Source organism: Rhea pennata, chromosome 1 (genome assembly GCF_028389875.1).
Source record: "Rhea pennata isolate bPtePen1 chromosome 1, bPtePen1.pri, whole genome shotgun sequence".
Lineage (NCBI taxonomy): Eukaryota > Metazoa > Chordata > Aves > Rheiformes > Rheidae > Rhea > Rhea pennata.
In genome coordinates, this window is record NC_084663.1 from 99,662,356 (window position 1) to 99,683,008 (window position 20,653).

Consider the following 20,653-nt stretch of genomic DNA (forward strand, 5'->3'; position numbering starts at 1 on the left):
AAGCCAGTTTCTAATGTCCATCCTGTGGGATGGAAGAGCACAAGGGGCAGCACTTAGGAACACCTGGCAAGAGGGTAATTCCAAGAGGGTAACTGCATAGAGAGTTGGGACAGCACTATCGCGTGTCTTTAAATGATTTCAGAGTTGAATTGGAAGAAACAAAATATATTAAAGATGCGCACTTGTAAGATAACACTGCAGTCATACAGTTTTGATGGCTTGGCAGGGAGGAAATATAACATTAGGAATTCACATAGGAGATAGGGTGAATGCAGACAAACAGTCTTGACCTGCCGTTTCCCTTTCATCTATTTCATAGTTTCATCTTTCTCTACTTCCACACTTTTCCTCTATATCATGAAAATGTTGGGGTACAGTAGGATTCACTGTTTGTTTTGCTTTGCTTAAGCTGTTGTGTCATTATAATGTTGCATGTAAGCAGAAACATATTATGCACATGAATTTTTTAGAGATGAAAAATTGTAACACAGGGTGATGACTACTTTGCTTTTGAAGACTACTTTTACTTTTCCCTGGTGCAGGGAGAGACTCTTACAGTTCCTATAGCTTATAGGACGGAGCTTATAGGAAGAACCATAAAAAAATAAATGGGACTTTCTTGCTGGCAATCAGTTCTGATTATTTTGATTTCCTTTTGTTTAAAGAAATTGGTAAGGGGATATTCTAGTACATCCAGAACTCTGATCACATTATGGAGACTAATCAGAATACAGAGCTTTACATACTCTATCATATTGAGATTAGCCGCACGGTGATTATGAAGAGCTGCCACCCACAGTCAGAGTTCGAGAACCTGCCTAAGAGACACAAATAACCATAAGTATCCTTGCTTGTTCAGCAGCCGGATCATTCTATATAATAGCTGGCTTTTTTTTTTTTTTTTTTTTTTTTTTTTTAATCAACAACAGAAACACTGTCCAGACAAAGCATAGTTTAGCACATGTTTTTTTGCTCTTTGAGAAAAGACTGCAGACCCAACAGGAGATGCAAGTAATGAAGGTGCTGATATGAGTTTGTTATACCCACAGAGAATAAATTAATCTGGCTTTAGCTTTAAATCTCCATTGGAGTTGCTCATTCACTGCTGTCCGTATAAAACCATCACACTGTTTAGCACAATTAGGCTTGATTGTTCAAACAGTCTGGATTGAACTAGCATTAATTAGCTATGTCATGCTATTACTCATTGTCCGTAAAATTGCTGTTACCATTCAGGTCATGCTTAAATTTCCTGGCAGAGCAAAACATAAAAAACATATCAGACAAAGTATGCTTTATAGCGCTATTTTATTTTCTGTTTATTCAGTGTTCTGGGGGCAGACATTCTGCAGCACTATAGAAAGCATTTAAAATATGAAATGGAGTAGGGACAGAGAGAGAAAGGTGAGATAGGATCAAATTTTGTTTCTTTTTGTTGATACACAGTTTTGCACCTAGGAAGATTTTATTTTTCCTACTTTGGAAGCACATATTAAAATTTCTGCAGAGTCTTTCTGGGTGCAGAGAGTTGATCTTTACCTTTTTCAGTGATCCCAATCCAATGATTTGCGGGCAAGAGACTTGCTTGCTTTCTCGCAAATGTTTTACTTCTCATTGCTTATATTCACATTTTTCTTTTTAGTCCATTTATAATGAGAACATAAATCCAAGAAACATGGCATAGCTTAATTTATCTAGTTCACTTAAAGCAATACAAAGTCAAGCACAGAGGCTTACATACCTTACATCCACTGTGCTTAGTGTGTTTTAAGTTATCCTAAAAAAGTAAGCTAAATAAACAAATAAAAGTACTTAAGTTCATTTACCTAAAAAAGTACCTATTTCTGTGTAGTATGCATTTTTTATTTAAATGACAAGTCCCTTTTAGTTGTAAAAATCAGACTTTATCAAATTGCTACCTTCATCTAATAGTAGTAACTCTTATCTCCCCATATTGTGCTTTGTGCTTGAGCGCTGCACCAGCTTACTGCTTTAGTGTGAGCAATTACTGTCATCAGGCATGAATCTGCTTCATAAAGTGACTATTTAAGCTCAAGATTCTTAATGCTGGGCTTCTTAGCATAATGATTTCTTAACATAACACTGAGAATTACCCATGTGGATCAAAGAGAAGAAGTCTTCAGTGTAAAAATTGTTCTGTCTTCTAGAAAGGTCTCTGATTGACTTTGTATAGCCTAAGCCTATAAAATACTGTTATTTCATTCAATACTAAAACTTGTTCTGAGCTTATCTGTGAACTTCATTTAAAGACACTGAGAAGACAGGAAAGAATCAATGATGTCCTTAGTTTGCGCGATCGTCTTCTCTCATGCATTTTTTGCATTACAAAAAAAAAAAAAAAAATGTTGGGGGGTACAATAACAGAGAGAAAATGTCTTTACATTTGAGCTTTGTGAATATGTTGGGAAAAATTCCTCCTGTAAAATATGATGACATATTCAAATAATGAATTAAATTAAGTTAGAATCCTTAAGTTCTTTTAGTTAGAAGAAAAACAAAGCACCCGATTCAGGGAAGGTGGATGTCACTGGAAAACTTCATTGATCCCCGTATAGATAGTGTAGTGAAGGCAAATGGTGTTTACTGCTCTGTCTCTGTATTAGGGCTGTATGACATACAGATCACCATTATTGATTTCTATGGAAGTCTCAAACTGATTGGGTGTCACGGTCTTCACGTTCTAGTTCGAGTTTGGTTTCTGATTTGCTGATAAACTTGGCAACTTCTGCTGTCCTTCACTACCCACAGAGGAGAAATAGTGGTCTCTTGAGTAGCTGCTAGAATTAATGCACAGTGATTCTCTGATTAATGTTGTCTTCATGCAGCCATTTATGTTGTTGTCCAATATCCAGGATGAATCTCTTCATAGCAGCTATCAAGAATTTTAAGAAATTTTAAGTTAAAGTCGGGACTGAGAGATACACATCTAATCAGAACTTTTTGAAGGTAAATCATATTCATGCAATGCAGGTAGATTTCCCTGGTAAAAGAGGCCAATTAAACTAGTTAAAACTAATTCTGTTGAACATACAGTATTCTTAACATGCTCAAATTTTGTTAGGTGCTTTTAGCCTGTCTTTTTAATTTAGATTTCCAGATACAGCTAAACTACATTCTGGATGCAAACCATACCACAGCCATGTAATTTTGATCCAGAAAAATTCCTTGAATTCAACAAGGGCTATATAGGTACCTCTTTTTCTTATTTCCTTTCAATACTATTGATATCCAAGGAAGTCTTGGCTAAATGCAGTTTTGTCAATAATTTCTGCTGGCATTAGTAGTATATCTCAGAGAGAGAGAGAGAGAGAGAGACCTACCAGACACAATAACTGTATTAGGAAGGATGCTATTTGTCACACTGATCTTCATCTGTCTGCACAGCAGGTGATGAGAAAGCGGTTTGCCTGACTTTGCAATGCTTTCACTTGCTCTGATTTGCCCAAATCAAGTTCCAAAGGAAATACTTCATTCAACTCATGTAGCCATGACTCATGTAGCCTTTCATAAAATGCCTATTGCTTTCTACCTCTGAGGCTTATTTTCATTCAGGAATCCCAGCACATATTGCAAAATCCCAGCATTTGTGCTAATCTATAGAGGAAACCCTCCATCATTTCACATGCATACAAAGCCACATTTAGTACCTGAGAAGCACAAAGCAAATGTATCAAGAAAAGAATTTTGAAAACCTGAATCAGGGCGAGGCTCAAATATTGTGAGCCTGTGGTAAATCTGAAAGCAGAAGTGAGTATTACCTCTCATCTTCAGCATTTGCACCTGCTGGTTTGGTATGGTTCTATTACTGCAGGCTGGCATACAAATCCACAACTTCGCCACACTGGGAGTTAGGTTTTGTTGTTTCTAGTATTTTTTCAATTAGAATTCTTAACGCTGTATTCAAAGTGTTTACTTATTCTAAGTCTAAACATAGAAATTCTTGCTTTGGTGAATCATAATCTCTTTGATCACCTAAGCCTTGATGGTGGCGTATAGGATAGAATGAGATTTACAATGAATGAGTTGACCACTTTTTCTACTGATGAATGTTAGTAAGATGGAGACTTTCTTGCATCAAGGTTTCAGCATTAGCTAAAGAAAATTTCCTCTAAAGTAACACTTCAGTTAGAGCAGTATAAACAGTAAGGCTGCCAATTCATTGCTATAGACTTCTGTCAGGAATCTGGGTGAACTAAGTACTTGATTTTGACATGAATGTTTACTTTATCCCACAAGGTTTGCTTTTTCCAATCATACTTCTCCTCAGGGTTTATTTAGTTTTGCCAATACTAACAAAACTGTTTGTGTGGTACCTGCTGGATTATTATCAAAGACATCTAGCAAGTCATTATACACCCTCTGCTTAACATATGTTTAACTCAACCACATAAACAGTTAACTTATTCCTTAAGTAGCTGCCTTCCAAATCCCAAGTCACTTAAGCATTCTCTTATTATATATTTGCTGGATGTCAATTGTTTCATCTTGTTTTCTCAACATTAATAGAGTGAACTGCTCTGGCTGTGAGAGCATACTAGCAGTGTTTCATATTCTACAGTCATTCAGTGTTTCTCTGCGACTCAGGCCCTCGTTGTACTGCTTTGCCTTGCTTTTCTTGTTAAACTTTTGCTTGAAGCCATAGTAAATTGACAAATGTTCATTAGAGGTTTGCTGTTTTCTTTTTTTTTTTTTCCTTTTTTTTTTTTTTAAGTGGCTACTCACTCCTAATATCTGGTAGGACTCCTGAGACAAGCAAACAATATGTTTGTTCAGCTTAATAAACTAGAAAGACTAGTTCAGTGCTTAACAAGCAAGAAAAATCAATGTCTATTTGCATGCTCTTTCTTCTTTGGAATATTCTAAATTTACAAGATCTCCAAAACAATCTCATTTGGAGCTTATTATGTTTAGGTTTTGAGCTTAATATGCTTAGTAGTTTAAACTGTCTCTGCTTTATTTTCTGCTGGCAGTCATTTATCAGTACTGAGAATTCCTGTAGATCCTTCTGCTTTTTAGTGTCTTTTTGCCATGACTGTTGTTATGTGTTATATTTTCTAGGGACAAATTTTACATGAGATTGGTGATTCAACATTTTTTGCCAAATTTCACGACTATCTGGCAAAGTGACAGTATTAATTGGAGAAGAAGAAGAAGAAGAAGAAGAAAACCCACTTGATTTGCTGCCGGTTCAAGCAAGTTAATGTAAACAGGGGCACTTTTTCTTTCCAGCAATGTCTTCTAGCCATTTAACAGCAGGGTTTTAGTTGCTAGTCATATGAAAGCTCTGGTGCTGAATAGTAGGTAGGTCTTCCTTCAGGAAGAATACATTGTATTCTTGTTCCAAAGGAAATAAAATTTAAAAAGGGGGGCAAAAGGAAGATAGATTTTGATTTTGTAGTTGGGGAGGAACCAGAGACAAAGTACAATAGGCCACTTTTCCATTGAGGTGGTCACGCACCAGAAAGATGAAATAGAGAGGTGAGGAGATATGTAATTTTCCAGCATCGGGCTTAAATATGGAATGTGGATTTTGAAATTGTTGCTTTTGCATCATCCATCTAGAGGACAAGCACGTGCCTATGTGTTTTAAGCTTAAGTGATTTATGAGCTGTGCAATACCAAACTGTTGGCGAATTTCACTTGAGTGGGTACTACTGTTGTCTCCCTTTAAATGGATAAGCAGGCTTCTATTCAGCTGTCAAGGCATTATTATTTTGTAGAGAATAGAACACTTAAACTCAGATTTGAAAATGCCAATTGAAAATGATAGAAGAACATTGATTATGAGGTGAACTGTGGTCATCAGTTATTGCACTGGAGTATTTCACTGAGAGCCTGCGTTAGTACCATTGTATCAAACTTGTTACAAGGGCAAATTATTATTTGTTAGCATCTGCTGTGTTTGCTGGGGTGTGTGTTAATGTGCAGCTGCAAAGTCATGCCTCCTTCCCCTGCTGTTCTAGGGAGAAAGACTCACAAGTGACGTGAGCCCAGGTCTCTGCCCGCTTCCCCGCTTTGGTACCGCTACCTGTGAATCCTTGGTACTCGTACTCTGCTCTCCAGCTGAGTAGCCTTTCCTGCAGGCAGGGAAGCAACATGTTGAGCCAAACAGCCTGGCCAGAATATTTTAATATTTAGCACTGAACAGTTTGGAGCAGGATTCTAATTTAAAGTAGCCCTGCTGATTTGATGGGGCAGGGAAAACACTTCAGTCCCCTGCTTTAATCTAGTTAGTGCAGGTATCAGTAAGAAGGTTTCAGCCAGGACTTAGGATAATTAGGCTATATTTTTGTGTGGTGCTTTTCTCTCTTGCTAATATCTGAGCTAGATGTCTGCAATTTATCCTGGTAAGGATGCATTTGCTGCCGTCATGCTTCTGATGGTTGGTGTAGGCAAAGCCTGCAACTTTCATTTCTCAAGGGAAGTAGGCAAGTTTGCTAGCATAAAGAGAAAAACCAATGACTGCATTTACTTTTCTTCATTATCTACATCATTTTGCTGCAGCTGTTGAGCAACATGTCCATATTTAGCATTAGACATCTGCTCTGCCAAGTAAAAGGTGTAGGCTGACTTATAAACAGCAGACTATAGAGCAAGCACACATTTGATTTCTGGATTTTTCTTTTTTCTTTTCTTTTTTCTTTTTTGTCAACTGCAGGGTAATTTCTGTGCCTGATATTTATTGGTCTATATCTCTACTTTGTTCTCTTTTTACTAATTGGTCCTTGCTTTAGAAGTAAATCTAGCTGCACAGATTTGCCTCAGATATAGATAGTGATTGTTTCTGGTAACAAAGCTGCAATTTGTGCAGTTACATGTTGATCAAAAAGAGAGAAGCACAGACTAGTTGTTATGACAGTTTTATCTGATAGAAATGAGTGTAAATATGAACTTTGCTAAGAGGAAAGAAAGCAACAGTGGTGGTGGCTGAGGTTCTGTGAAATCCTGGTTTATGAATAAGTAGTTTTCAATAACTTACTTATGAAAATCTGGTCCATTTTATACACTCCAGTTTAACTGTCAAAGAATAATAAGAATAAATTGACTGACAGTGTAGATGGCTTTTGTGGAATTTTCCCTGAATTCAAACCTTGTCATGTATTTGAGTTAAACCAATGTGTTACCATTTATACCAGTTGACTTCAGCTGAACTTCAGTAGGATAATGTCAGTGAGAATTTTCCAATTACTGAAAAATCTAACAAATGGATAAGAAGATGTAACAAAGTGTTTATCCATATTGATCTAAAACATAAAGAATCGAAAATAACAATGAAGTTTTCACAATGCAACCGGTCATGTTATTGATTGACATGGTACAAGATCCCTATCTTTTTAAAGATCTTACGGACTGTTAAATTTGGGAAATTATGTACAATGTATACATTGCAGTGCTTCTGGTAGGAAACTCAAGCGTTGCTCTGTTCTTACTAAAAGGCTATTTACTTAGAACTGTAGCATTAGCCATGTTATTAAACGGTTGCTAAAATCCATCTTAAAAATAACAACAACAAAATTTTAGAAATAAATTCTAGTGCTTTCATGTGTCAGTCCTTAAGATATGTTTTACATGATCTTGAATAAACTTGTGCTTTATAAGAGACAGTAGGCTTATTTTAGGCAAAACTGTAAGTAATTTTTCTGTAAAACTTAAATGGATTCAGAGTTTTTGTTTTATTGCTGTCCCTTGTAATGAGTCATTGTTTGTTTGTGGGAGCTGTGAAAGACTTCTTATAGTGAAGGTTTCTTTTACTATTTCTGGATAAATGGGACTGATTTTGATCTCATGCTTTTTATACTCCGGTGGCTTCGATGCTGTTGCTGTTGTTACTATACCACCCAAAGTTTGGGTCAGTGGGAAACTGGAGGCCTAAAGTTCAAATAATTAGCATTTAAACATTATTTGGGGATCTACAATGTTTCAGATCAAGGTTTTTAATCTTTTTATTTGTTCATTTAAATTTTATTAAAGCAAGAGTTGATGCTAACAGTGTTATGTGCCTGCATCCAGCTTTAAAGCCAAGTTTGAAGTAAGTTTTCCTACTTTCAAGGTTTTTGTTAAAAGTCAGACCAAGTTAAGCTAGTTGAATAAACCCACAAATGTTACTAATTAATGACAACTTACCATAATCACTAAAAATTCTAATATTACCAGAAATGACAGATATACCCAGGACAAAATCTCAGAAATTAGTATGCTTTTGGAAAAGATTCTGAAGTTTCTCTTCAGCTCTGACACTACAAATCCATGAATATGTAATCAATTCTTTCATTAACATATGTCTTTATGTATTATAATATCAAATGAATGAAAGATGAGGATTCTACATAAGAGCTGTAAGCATTTTGAAAGAACAGTGATCTGGTGCCAAGGACAGGAGCTTCTGTCTACAGTCCATTAATGATGCTATCCTGACAATATAATAACATAAATATAATGACAGGGTAGCCAAAATAAGGGATTTTTCTTCCATGGGGCATACTGAGAGTTTTCAGTTTCCTTCTGCCATAAACAGGTCTAAAACACTGAAACATTGAAATTTTTAGTTATGTTTGCAGGGTATTTTATTTGTTTCAAAATCGTAGTGTTATTGTTTATATGTTTCTTTTTAAGCATTTAGATTTTTAGGGCGTGATTCAGTTGCCAGATTGTATTGGTCTAGCATCCTCTTACAAGCTCTGCACGTTTACGTGTGGACTTCAGCACAGAAGTTGAAGGGTGGATGGCCATAGATCCTCAACCATGCGTGCTACCCCCACGTAGGTGTCTTACACACCTCAGATCAACTAAACCAGCATTAGATGCATATATTTAGACAGCTGCATACCATCTTTATAATCACAAAGTAATAGGAATTATATGTGGTGAAACAAATCAAAAATGTTAAAGTCATAAAATTAATTTTACAGGTAACTTTCTGAAGTAGAGCATTTTATTGCTTAAGCCAGTTGCTTTGACTTAGAACAGTTTGTTACTGGAAATTTTTTTATTTTGACTAGCTCTTCATTGTGCCTTAGGTACTTCAAATAGCAGATAGCAAGAGTAGATACCAACCAGGTAGCTTAAGTTGCTGGAAATGTTACTACAATCTGTAGTTCAAGAAAGCAGATTTGGTGGAAATAAATCAAAGAAGACTTCAACTTAACTTTTCTTGGATGTGATTTTTAGGACAGTAGAAGTAAAACTAAGCAAAGATCTTACAAGATACATATGTGGTCTGTTTCATATCGGTAGAAAAATGAGGATGTTTATGAAGACGAAAGTTAACACTGAAATGAAAATTTGAACGAGTGAAAAGGTGATACATGGAAAAGATCTAGTAGAGAGCTCTGGTCCTATGGAGAGGCAAGCACTATAAACATTCATCTCAACATTTGAGAGACTTCCGTCATAGTGTGGTGAGGCTGACACAAGATCGATCACGTAAGTTTGTCATGGAAGGTCGCTTTTATGGTCTTCACTTTGGCAGCAATTAAAAAGAAGCTACGGAGTAGGACCTAAGGGCTGTTAACATATGCTACAGCAGTATGAAAATGGGCAGGCAAATTATATTAGTCAAAAACTTCTTCTAGAGCCAGCGAATAAGTTAAGCCTACGCAACAGTCGCAGAACCCCGCAGCCGTGTGAGTAACAGCAGTCTCAAAGGAGCTGTAAATGTAAGCTGAGATTTTGAAAAACATTTTTTACCACCTAGCGATATAAGGAAAATCTGGAAAATTTGGCACGAGTGTAACTGTTGCAGATATGCCTGAGAGTTTATGCAGTGGCTTTCCAAAGAAAGGAGCAGCAGCCGCTGGAGTAAAAGCTACTTGGCGCAGCATCTATTGCTGGAGAAGAATCAGTCCTTCGTGACTCTGGCAGCCTGTCGCTATGGCTGGGAGTGACGGCAGGGGTTTCCCACTGCTTCAGACCACGCTCGCGTGTGCGGAACGGTCCTGGCACCGTTGTTTCACGCGCTTCTTGGGTTTTGCGTTACTGCTGGCCTGCAGCAAGGCATGCTTATGACACCCGCTCCCTGTGGTCCTGGATCGAGTGGTTAAGATTGCCTGGCCTTATTGATTCTGCCTCTGATTTGGGTTTGCTCTCCCTATCGGTGTCTTGGGTAACTTGCATATGATACAGGGAAAACCCAAAATAATACCAGTAATTTATCTGGCAGAGCGTAGTGATTTTGGCCTTAGCTATATATTCCTCAGCATCTTTTGTACACTGCAAGTGTAGACTTACTTGATCGCAGAAGTTTGCCCTGCAGCTTTTAATTTTTGAAGCATTTTACAAGCCTTACATGAGGAGTTTGGGTTTTTTGTTTGTTTTCTTTTTTTTTCCTTTTTATACTACAAGAGACTGCCTGACTGGTGCCATATCATAAATGATGTAATCTATCCTACTGGAATAAAAGCAAAAAACTCAAAGGGAAGAAGGGAGAGTATATTTAGGGATTAGTTCCCATGAGGAAAACTTGTGTTTTATCATAGGAACTAAAAGAACAAGAAGTGTTTTTCCAGGACAATAAAGAAAATGTTAATAGCAGAAAGGTAGGTACATCAGCATAGACATCATTTTTCCTAAAACTGCAGGTACTAGTTTCCCCAGTTTTCATAGCTAAAGCATTAAAATGAAAATGCAATAAAGGCAGAGAAAGGAAAGTATGGATATATATATTTGCTGTCTTTAATTGTTCACATGGAGAACGCAGTAGGGAGAGTATGTTGTAAAAGATCTTAGCTGAGCATTACTGACAGAAGCTCTGGAGGAGGAAGCCAATAAACTTAACATTCAAATAGTGACTCTCAGGAATCAGCCAGTCTCCTGTTTGTCAGTGTAGGAGAAATACAGTATGGTATACATAGGAAATCAATACAACTGCCACACTTTAAATACTCTGAGCGTCTAAAGGTCAAACCAGCCTTGCTCTTCTGCATTCACTCACTTCTGTTACAGTCTCCTCTTCCTTTTGCTGAGTTTGTCTTTAAAAAAAGAAAATTCATTGAGCTCATGTGTTCTTGTCCCTCCCTCAACTTTTGTAATGCTGCTACTCATGGCAGCTCAATAAAAACTTTTTTGAGAAATACATTACACAATCTCTTCTTTTTTCTCTCTTCTTCCTTTTTTTTTTTTTTTTTTTTTTTTAATAAATCTCTTTCAAGAGATTTCTGTGAAAGTGGCCATCTTTTTTTGTGTTGTTTGTACAGCATCTGCCACCATATCTGTGCCATCCCATCCATAGTATGCTCGATACTATGGTAATATTAATAATAGAGAGGCAAAGCATTAAGAGGTCAAGCTTCTTCCACGTCCATTGAATTGGTAGTTGCATTTAAGCAGAATGCCTTGACATCAGAGGTCCAGCTGAGCAACTGTACTTAACTTCAGAGGGAAGTGCATGAGTTTGAGTTATGTCAGGATCAAGCATGTGGTGAAAGGAGGACTGGGAGTATCTTAGCATTCGTACAAGGGTGTCTTTGGCAATCATGAAAGGAGAGATCTTAGTATGGGGAAGGATATCTAGGCAGGAGAATCATACAACACTAGAAAAGACAGGATAAGAAATGTGCTAACTTCTAGTCCACATATAATGTTCTAATTCTGTAATACATAAAATCACAGATATGTTTGTTGGAAAGAAACCTTGAAGGTCCAGCTACATGCTCAAAGCAGGGCTGTCGCAAGTGTTAGATTAGCTCAGTTACGGCTTTGTCCACCTAAGCCTCGAAAACCTCCAAGTATGGGGATTCCACAATCACTCTGAGTAGAAAAATGACACAAATTAAAAGCCCAAGATATTAAACTGAAGGCAGATGATGAATTGCTTCTAGCTTCTGTCATTCATTTGTATAGACTTGGACAACACACAAAATTAAAAGTGATGATTTGGATGGGGTTTTTTTTTTTTTTTTGGGGGGGGGTGGTTTTCACAGATGTGTGGAGATCTATAATACATTGCTGAAGAGTTGCATTCTTCCTGACAGAACCATGTTTCTTATTAGAGTCCTTGTGACTTCAACACAGCAGTAGAAGGTATTGTCAATAAACTACAGATGCAATTTGGATGAAAAGGTAAAAGTTGAGTAGATAGCTCTAACGGAACAATCATTTATGCATTAAGCTGCCATTTGTCAAAAGCTTTTCTTTTTTTTTCTCTCCGTGTTTTGCTTGTGGCCATGCAGAATAGAAGCCAGTGTATAGAATATTAATCTGACTTCTGTTTCCTCAACAAATATGACTTTACTTGTACCTTTCAACCAGAAAACAGATTGATTTGAAGAAGCTCTGTACTGCAGGGTGTGCAGTGATCCATGCTGCAGGCATTGCTGGATCACTTTTCTCGTTTGCAGTAGGGATAGTTATCTGGGTGAGTAAGTGCATGCTGTAAGCATAGCACAAAGATTTTAAAGATGTAGGCTGCTGGGGAAAAGTAAAAATTCCTCCCTCTCCCCCACCTGTTATAAAATGTTCACAGTATATAAATACCTCTATGGAAATTTGGGGGTTTCTTGGACTTTGGTGGTAAGCAAATTTTAAAATGGTGGTTGTGTAGCTTCACAAGCCACGTGTTTCAGAGCATGCCCCACTGGGGCATCACATGTATGGTATGATGTCACGCAGTGAGTATTTTTCAGACTGTGATTAGTGTACTCTTTCAATGTGAGTTCTTGCTTCTGTCTGCTGTTTTTGAATGCAGTGAAGTTTTGGTTGCCCAATAAGACTAGTAGCTTCAATAACTGTTCATAGTACTTCAGTAAAGCTTGCTGTGGATTTTAAGTGCTACATAGATAATAATTACTGATTTCACATCAATCTTATGAGATGTGTGCAAAGAAGAGGTGAATGCATAGTTTCAGTTACAAGCGTAAGCCAGGGTTCATTGTGAAGAACAAATTGATAAAGTTAACATATCCTCTGTAGGAATAGTGCTGATGATTACTTTGTCTTCTCTGTGTTTGTACCTTGGGGAAAATATCTATTCAGATATGGATTCTGATGTTAGCTAGAACAGAGACCTTTTAGTTTCCATAAGTTTAGAAAGCTATATAGAACAGAATGAGACAAAATCATCACTAGTGGATCCGAATTTTGAGCTTGGGACTTCTATACTATCACATCTTGCAAACCACACTTAGAGAACTGCAGTAGTTTAATGTTTACACACAGTACACACACTAAGCAGTCTGGCTAAGTTTTAGTTAAAATAATGATAGTACTGCAGAGATATTTGTGAGTTTGTTCAAGTTTTTAGTGTTTTCAGTACTCTCCATACTCTCCATCTGATTGCCAGGAGACTAGCAGAATTACTGAGTTTTGTAATAACAGTAAGAGATGATATTAAAAGAAAAAGAGCTTTGGTCCATATAAAATGGAGAAAACATTGACTATTACTTCAGTCAGTTGTTCCTTTTAGCATTTCTATGGTGTTTGTAACACAAAACATGTGAAAACATGAATATTCTGCACACAGTTTTCTTGTAATAGTCAAGTAGTATCATCCTAAGTCTAAACACAGAAACTGATATAGAACGATATCCCCTAATTTGGATTATATTTATTTTTTTTTTTAGAGTTTATTTTTTAGAGTAGTGTTCTGCTACTCTAAAAAATCTACAAAAAGTAGAAAGACAGATCTCCTAACAGCAAAATCACACCTAGTATTAAAGCCTAGGCTTTCCTTAAGCAATGATTATTGCCTGTATATAGAAGAAGCCAACACAAATAGCACAGCTTGGGAGTTCTAATTTAATAGTTGAATGTGCTTATGGGTGTTCAGTGGAGCAGAGTGAATAATCCAAAGATAGTAGTATATTGAATGATTTTAGTCTCTCTTTTTTCCTCATGAAATAATAGCAAACAGATCACAATTTCCTTGAGCTCTTCTCTTCAAATATTTTTTATTAATAGTTTTTCCCAGATACAGTTTACTGAGTTGATTGATCATGAATATGCTGAATGTAATCCATAGTGCATATTTGTGATTAGTCAGGTAAGTCATGTTTTATCATTCTCATTGACTGACTGGGTGAGCACACAACAGCTTTCAGGGAGCTCAACACATATAAAAGGAAAGAAATGTACCAAAGCACTTGTATAACCAAAGTAAACACATGTTTAAAAAAAAAATGTGTCAACAGTATATCCCAAAACACATTTGCACTATTTATCTAGTCATAATGCTTGAATATTAGTAGGAAAGAATCTTAATTGTATTTATTGAACAGGGCCTGTGACTTTGCGCTTAATGATATTTTGTATTTTACTATTGCAGACCACTATTTTTGTGAGTAATATGTACGCTGTGTTTCATTTACAGGGTAAGGTGAAATAAGGCACACAAATCCACTGGCTTTCCTTTCTCAGAGTGAGAAGTAAAAGCCACACTGTAAAGGCATAAAGACAAAATTCAAATACCATATCTCTAGATTGTGTGTGAAATTCAATCCTTGGCTGATGGTCTGAGTGCCCAGGGATGCCTCTGATTGCAAGGAAGAGAATAGGATAAGATAAGGCCATCAGGTGGGGCTGCAAAGAGGCCGGGTTTGTTTCAGGTGATGGTAAGTCATCTGAGAATATTGCCCTTGTGATTGACAGCTATGAATCCAGTGGCGAGGACACTATGCGGAGCCAAAAAAGGCCAACTGGTAGGTTAGGAAGGCTCCAAGGCAAATTGCAGGGTGTCTCTGCTCTCATTCTGTTCATTTCTTCTTCCCCTTGAGTATGTCATCTCACCTCCGCTTACACACTGGCTGCAGTTTTACAAAAGCTGATTCATTTGGACTTGTTAAGCAGCTCGGTTCAACTGGAGCTTCAGTAAGCACGTTATGGATTACCACGCACTTTACACAGAACCGCAGTGCCTGATCCCATTTGGGCTTTTGGATGCAACGCTGATCGAGTGGCTGTAGCCATGTAGCACCCTATAGCCCCCAAAATAGAGCATAGTTTGGGGTTTTGCAGATCACTCTTACACACAATTTTTTTTATGGTATGCATCACAAAAGAACAAGGCTGTTTTTATATCCTTTCTCTCAGTGTTTGAGCCAGTGGGGAAACTTGGGGTGTGTTTTCCCATTGAAAATACACTGCACCTTAATTACATTCAACTCGCACATAATTACTCCTGCATTTTATCACTTGTGGCTGCTATTTTTATGCCCAGCATATGCTCATGAATCTTTTACATAATGAGAATTAAATAAAATCATGGGTACATCAATGTATTCCTCTGTGTTTAAAGGGGGATCTCCAAGCTGTTGATCCTGATTTTATGTACATCACTTGGAATCTTGAAATCACCATCTAAATCCTGATAATTCACTGCATAGGCTTCCAGGTATGCATTGCAAGCTGCGTGGTACATATTAAGTAAGTGCTGCATTTCCGAGTTGAGTATTTCTGTTGTATGCTCTGACTTCCTGCTGGAGCAGTAGAGCAGAGTTAACAAATGCACTGCAATGGATGCATTAACCTGTGATCATACTTTCCTCTAAGACTGTTGGAAGAAAATTATGATGAAATAAGAAATAAAAATAATACATAGCTAGTGCTGAATATTTCATTTATTGAAGGGTTTTTCCATCTCCTGTGAGATTACTGGAGAGGGTCCTCCCTGTAAAGGGTTGGGGAGAGGGATTAACAATAATTTAGAAATAATGTATTAAAAGGATGTTTGAAATAAAAAGCTATCAGAGTTATTAGTTTATGATAGTTACAAAAATAAAACTGTGGCATAACTATTGAATTTTGTTTTGTCATGTTAGGGTGGTTTTAATTCAGTTTTGCAGTCTATTTCTGCGAGTCAAAAACAAATTTGAAAGCAGACTCTTTAGATAGTTGCTTGGCTATAGGAGGTGTGAAAATGCAGCACAAAGGGCCAGGGAAGGGAAGGAGAAGCTGGGAACCTCTTAACATGTTTGAAATGGATGGTGCTGGTTTTACAGGTACCAAAGGTAGGAGATACTGTCTACTTTCATGTAGGGCATAATTCTGTTTGAGCTGAATTCTTTGGCTTGCTAGGCTGATAAAATGTTCAATGTGGTGCATAGAACAAGAATTGTACCTGTAACTCCTGTGACATATAAATCTTTGTTTATAAAACTGCAAATATTTAGACACTCTAAAATCAAGTTAACATCTTTCTTCCGGGAGAATTTCTTTACTGATAGCGTTCACTTGCACTTCCCTCTCCTTCCTCTCCTCCCCAACAAAAACCCAAACAAACAAAAAAGAATAAAAACATCTGCAAAAGAATTCTTCCCAGCCAGATGCATTTGCTGATCAAACTTGCTGCAGAGCTGTGTTAGCTCGTCAGGGAGAGCACGCACGAGGTGATGCTTCACCTGCTTTGAACTTGCTTATGCAGTCTTCTCCCAAACGTGTGACACCACAATGGTATCTCCTTTTGACACAGGGTAGCAGAAAAAGGAGAAGCATCAAAAGAAAGACTCCATTTGTCAGAAGTAGGACAAAAATGGAAATTTTCTGTTGAGAGGTGCTAAGCAGCTCCAGCAATTTAGCGACTCACTGGAAAAATATCTGCATTCCTGCTGCCTAATCTCAGGCTGCTTTTATTTGCAAATTTAACTTCAAATTTAACATCTATTTCAGTGCAGACTGAAAGCAAATATTGAAATTTGCCACAAAATGGAACTTCATTTTGAATTATAAGTGACTCCTAAATCATGCCTTAAAATTCTGAATAGGACCTCCATCAGCTAGAGCCTTAAATTTTTTCTTGCTTATTTGGACACTGGCTAAGGTTTTCAAAATGCAGACGTCTAGGTGTAGATGCAGATGACTTTCCTGTAGCCGGAACTGAAATTAAGGAATCTTGAAACTCAGCTGCCTTTAATTCAAATGAGAGTACTGTTTCACTTGAGTAATTATACCCAGAATTAAATAATAGTACCCAGAATTACTTTATATTTTAAAACTTACATTTATGGTTGTATTTTAATTTTGGTGAGCTCAGAATCATACGTGTGCATCATCTTTTCTCAGATGCCCTCCAGCCATTAGTAACTGGCTGTTCTTTAGCTAAAGGTGGTGTGAACTTTGGGAGTGAACTGCCAAATCCTCTCTCCCTTCCCATCTACCTTAACTATAAACATTTACGAGCTGTTGATTCAAAGGATGCTACGAAGCTCATTCTTGAGATTAGCCCTCAGTGGAAAAGGTTTACCAAGGACAGATGACAGCTGATATGGTTTATTTCCTGCGACTGGAGAGACTCTCTACATAGCCTCTTTTAAAACAGAGACTTCTAGAGCCGTAGATAGGTGTCTTTTCAAGTGAATGTGTTACAGAAGTAGATACTGATACAACAGATCCGGTCTGGTTTTACAGCCCACTAACCTCACTTTCTCTTCTTTCCCAGACACTGCTACCCCTGTATACCACTTACTGTGAGCTACCTCTCTTTTTTTCCTTTTTTTCTTCCCCTATTTTCTCTCTTCCTTCTCCACTAACTTCACCTAATTCTCCTGTATTTCACAGGTACTAAATAACTTTGCTTTCCGAGATGGTCCCACTTCTGTTTGTCTCAGCCATCTCACTTGTTTGTCTCACATTTGGCTTTGAGTCTGGTGCATCTATTCCAGACCTGGAGAAGCCTGTCTGGTTTTTCCAGCCACATCTGTTGGCCTAATAAAGATTTTTTTTCTACCTACAAATCTGTTTGAAATATTGAATTTATCTACATGAATTTGTTTCCTGTGCATATACCCTCCTACCTCAGGAAGATAACATTGAGGTTAGAAACAAATCTTTAAAACTTAATTACAATTATCAAGGGGAAGACAGTGATCATACTTTTTCAACTCACTGGGTCTTGCATAAGATTTGATATATTGCATATATTAAAGAAGGCACACAGTTCATTCAGGAAAATTTAAACACAGTACACTGTATAAACACAGATTAATATTTTCTAGAACCACTGTGGTGATTTATGAACTTAGTGATCTCTAAAATAGAAATTGAGAAGCCTCTATGGAATGCTCTAAATGAGCGGCTAGCTGAAAAATGAAGTAAGCTAGAGAGGTCTGCTGTCACAGGTATGGTTTTACCTGAACTTTTGTTGTAGTGGAAGTTTTTTTTTAAAAAAATCAATATTCTCTTAGAATATTTTATGCTGCACTAGTCACATCATTCCTGTTTAATTTTCCTGAACTAATTGAGAGCGCTCTTTGGAGAAGTTCTATAATAGTGCTTCATTATATTTTCTAATTATCTGTGTAGACTGTTGCTGTTAATCTGGCTAAAATGTAATTTCAGTATGTGTACAGGAACAAAATTAATAGCAAAAAAAAATGAACTGTTTTCTTTAAAATTATTAAATCTCTTGGTCATCTGAAATAAGACTTTTTAAAGTTAGAATTAGGGAGAAAAATCTGAAACAGTAGAACTTTGACTAGTTTTTCTAGAATTGAAATCCTGTCTTCATCTCGCTTCATAGACTTTGTATAATTTGACCTTGAATGAAAGAGCTTTCGTTCTTGATAGAAACTAATTGTATGTGTGGTGTTCAAATCATAGTGTTAAAATGAAATTAGTACTGCACAGAAGGGGATATTACAAGGAAAAACACACTATCTTAATGGGCTATAAACCTTCTCAGCAGAGCGTTATTTTCAAGCCAGCAAAACAGCCGTAAAGTCAACCTATCTACAATTCAACTATACCCCTGAATGTTATAATTTATACCTTAAATAAAAATACTGTAGAGACTGAAAAACAATATTCTGATGCTGCAAGATGTCTTCCCCCAGGTCCCAAGCGTCAGGCAGTGTTCTTAGATACTCCAAAGCTCAGGAACTGTAAAAGCTTCCTAGAAAAATTAGATCTGGCCCCATGTGTTTTGTGCCACGGCGCTTGCTGACAACCTCCTTGCAGTCAGTTGGCCTGTACAGAAGGATGCTGTAAAGCCCTGGGCAATTTGCATGTTTCAGTAACACTGCAGGAAAGTCTTTAAGACAGTAAGGATTACAGCTGATATAAATTGTTTTACCAATTTTTAGTGCCAAGGATTGATCTGTAAATTTTTTAATACGTTCTTTGAAGGAAGGTCAGATTTTATTATATTGATATGAATCTAGTGCTCAGTTTTCTTAAGAGCACATGCAGTAAATTACTTAATGTGGTTTCCGCCTTTCTTTTTTTTATAACACATTTCACTTCCACAGTGTACACAGTGATCTGATCCGATATTGTTTGCTTTGAAGATAATGTGAGTTTTGTCAATGACTTTGATGAAGACAAGCACTTGGCCTAGTAATTGCTTGTAATATGTGAATATGACTGTATAATAATTTATGCTATATTTCAGAAAATAGCAGGAACAAAGAAAGTAAAGCCATAACACTTAAGTACTTTGGGGCTTCATTCTCATTTACACTGTGCGCCTTTATATACTGGTTAGCTCTGGGAATGTAAAGCACTCTTGCAATAAGATTATAAATTCAGGTCACTTCAAGGTTGCTTTTCTGTGACATGATGTAAAGAAGCCTTTGTGTGCCAGGGAACTAGTACCTAGAAATAATAGCCACCTTGTCCCTTCGTTAGCAAACCTATCAAAAGCTTGTGTAAACAGCAACAAGATAACTGTGCAAATTCCAGATGTTGTAGACTGATTTCTCGCAGAAAAATGAGTAGTTTCCTGCTTTAGTATGTTGATGATATGGAGCATTAAACATTAAGGATTTTTGTGAGTTTGTGCACTCAGAGCTAACAAAGATCTCAGGAAATTTTGTGCATATGTATGGCGCACCATTGACTGCAGTGGCATTAATGTCTAATGGAGCTAGAGGGAAGTGCAAGATGATCTCGCAGAGATATTTTTAGCAGAAAGTGAGCTCTTCCCGCACAGAAACAAAAGATAGACGCCCAAGAGATGAGTGAGAACTACTCTTAAAATCACTTATTTTTTCAGTGGGACAAAGCAATTTTATATTAAAAAAAAAATAAAAGTGTGTATTGTGGACCACACTGCTGCTTCAGCATTGTAAAAGGGGACTTCCAAGGCTATGTAGGAGCACATCTCCTCCTTTGGTTGGTGACATACCTGGCACTCCTGCTTTCTAGCTGCTGTTTCACTGGAGCACGGTCGGGTGGAGGATTGCTGCTCCTCGAGGCTGCGTTGCCGGCTGGGATAGTGCTCACTGAGCCCTATCGCTGAGCCTTGCTCTGTGTTAGCCGGTGGGGAAAACAGGAAGAGAAGACACCTGGAAAAATCATCCTGGATGAGGCTTAGAGTCAGCCAAATAAAAGTACTAGCTGAGATGTCCAAAACCAAGTGGCAGTCATACATAGATGAGAATTATCACTGGATAAACCCCATAAATGAGTTTGAAGGTTGTCAACGGTTTAGATATAGGTATGAGAAAACCTGAGTGGACACATCCTTGGTGTTTTCCAGTCTCTTTCTGCAGAAATATCATTCAGCAGACTGAAACAGGATGAAGCTTGGTTTAAATGTGCAGTGTGAAGGTAGCTTCGTTAAAATGTTGAAATGTCAAATATGATATAATGCCTTCTGGACTGTTCCAAAAGATTTTAAAGGGCTACTGCACAAGAATTATACCTGGTGCCACTCCGGTGATATGCATTTAGTGGTTCGCCCCCACCCCTTTACTGCCATATTTCT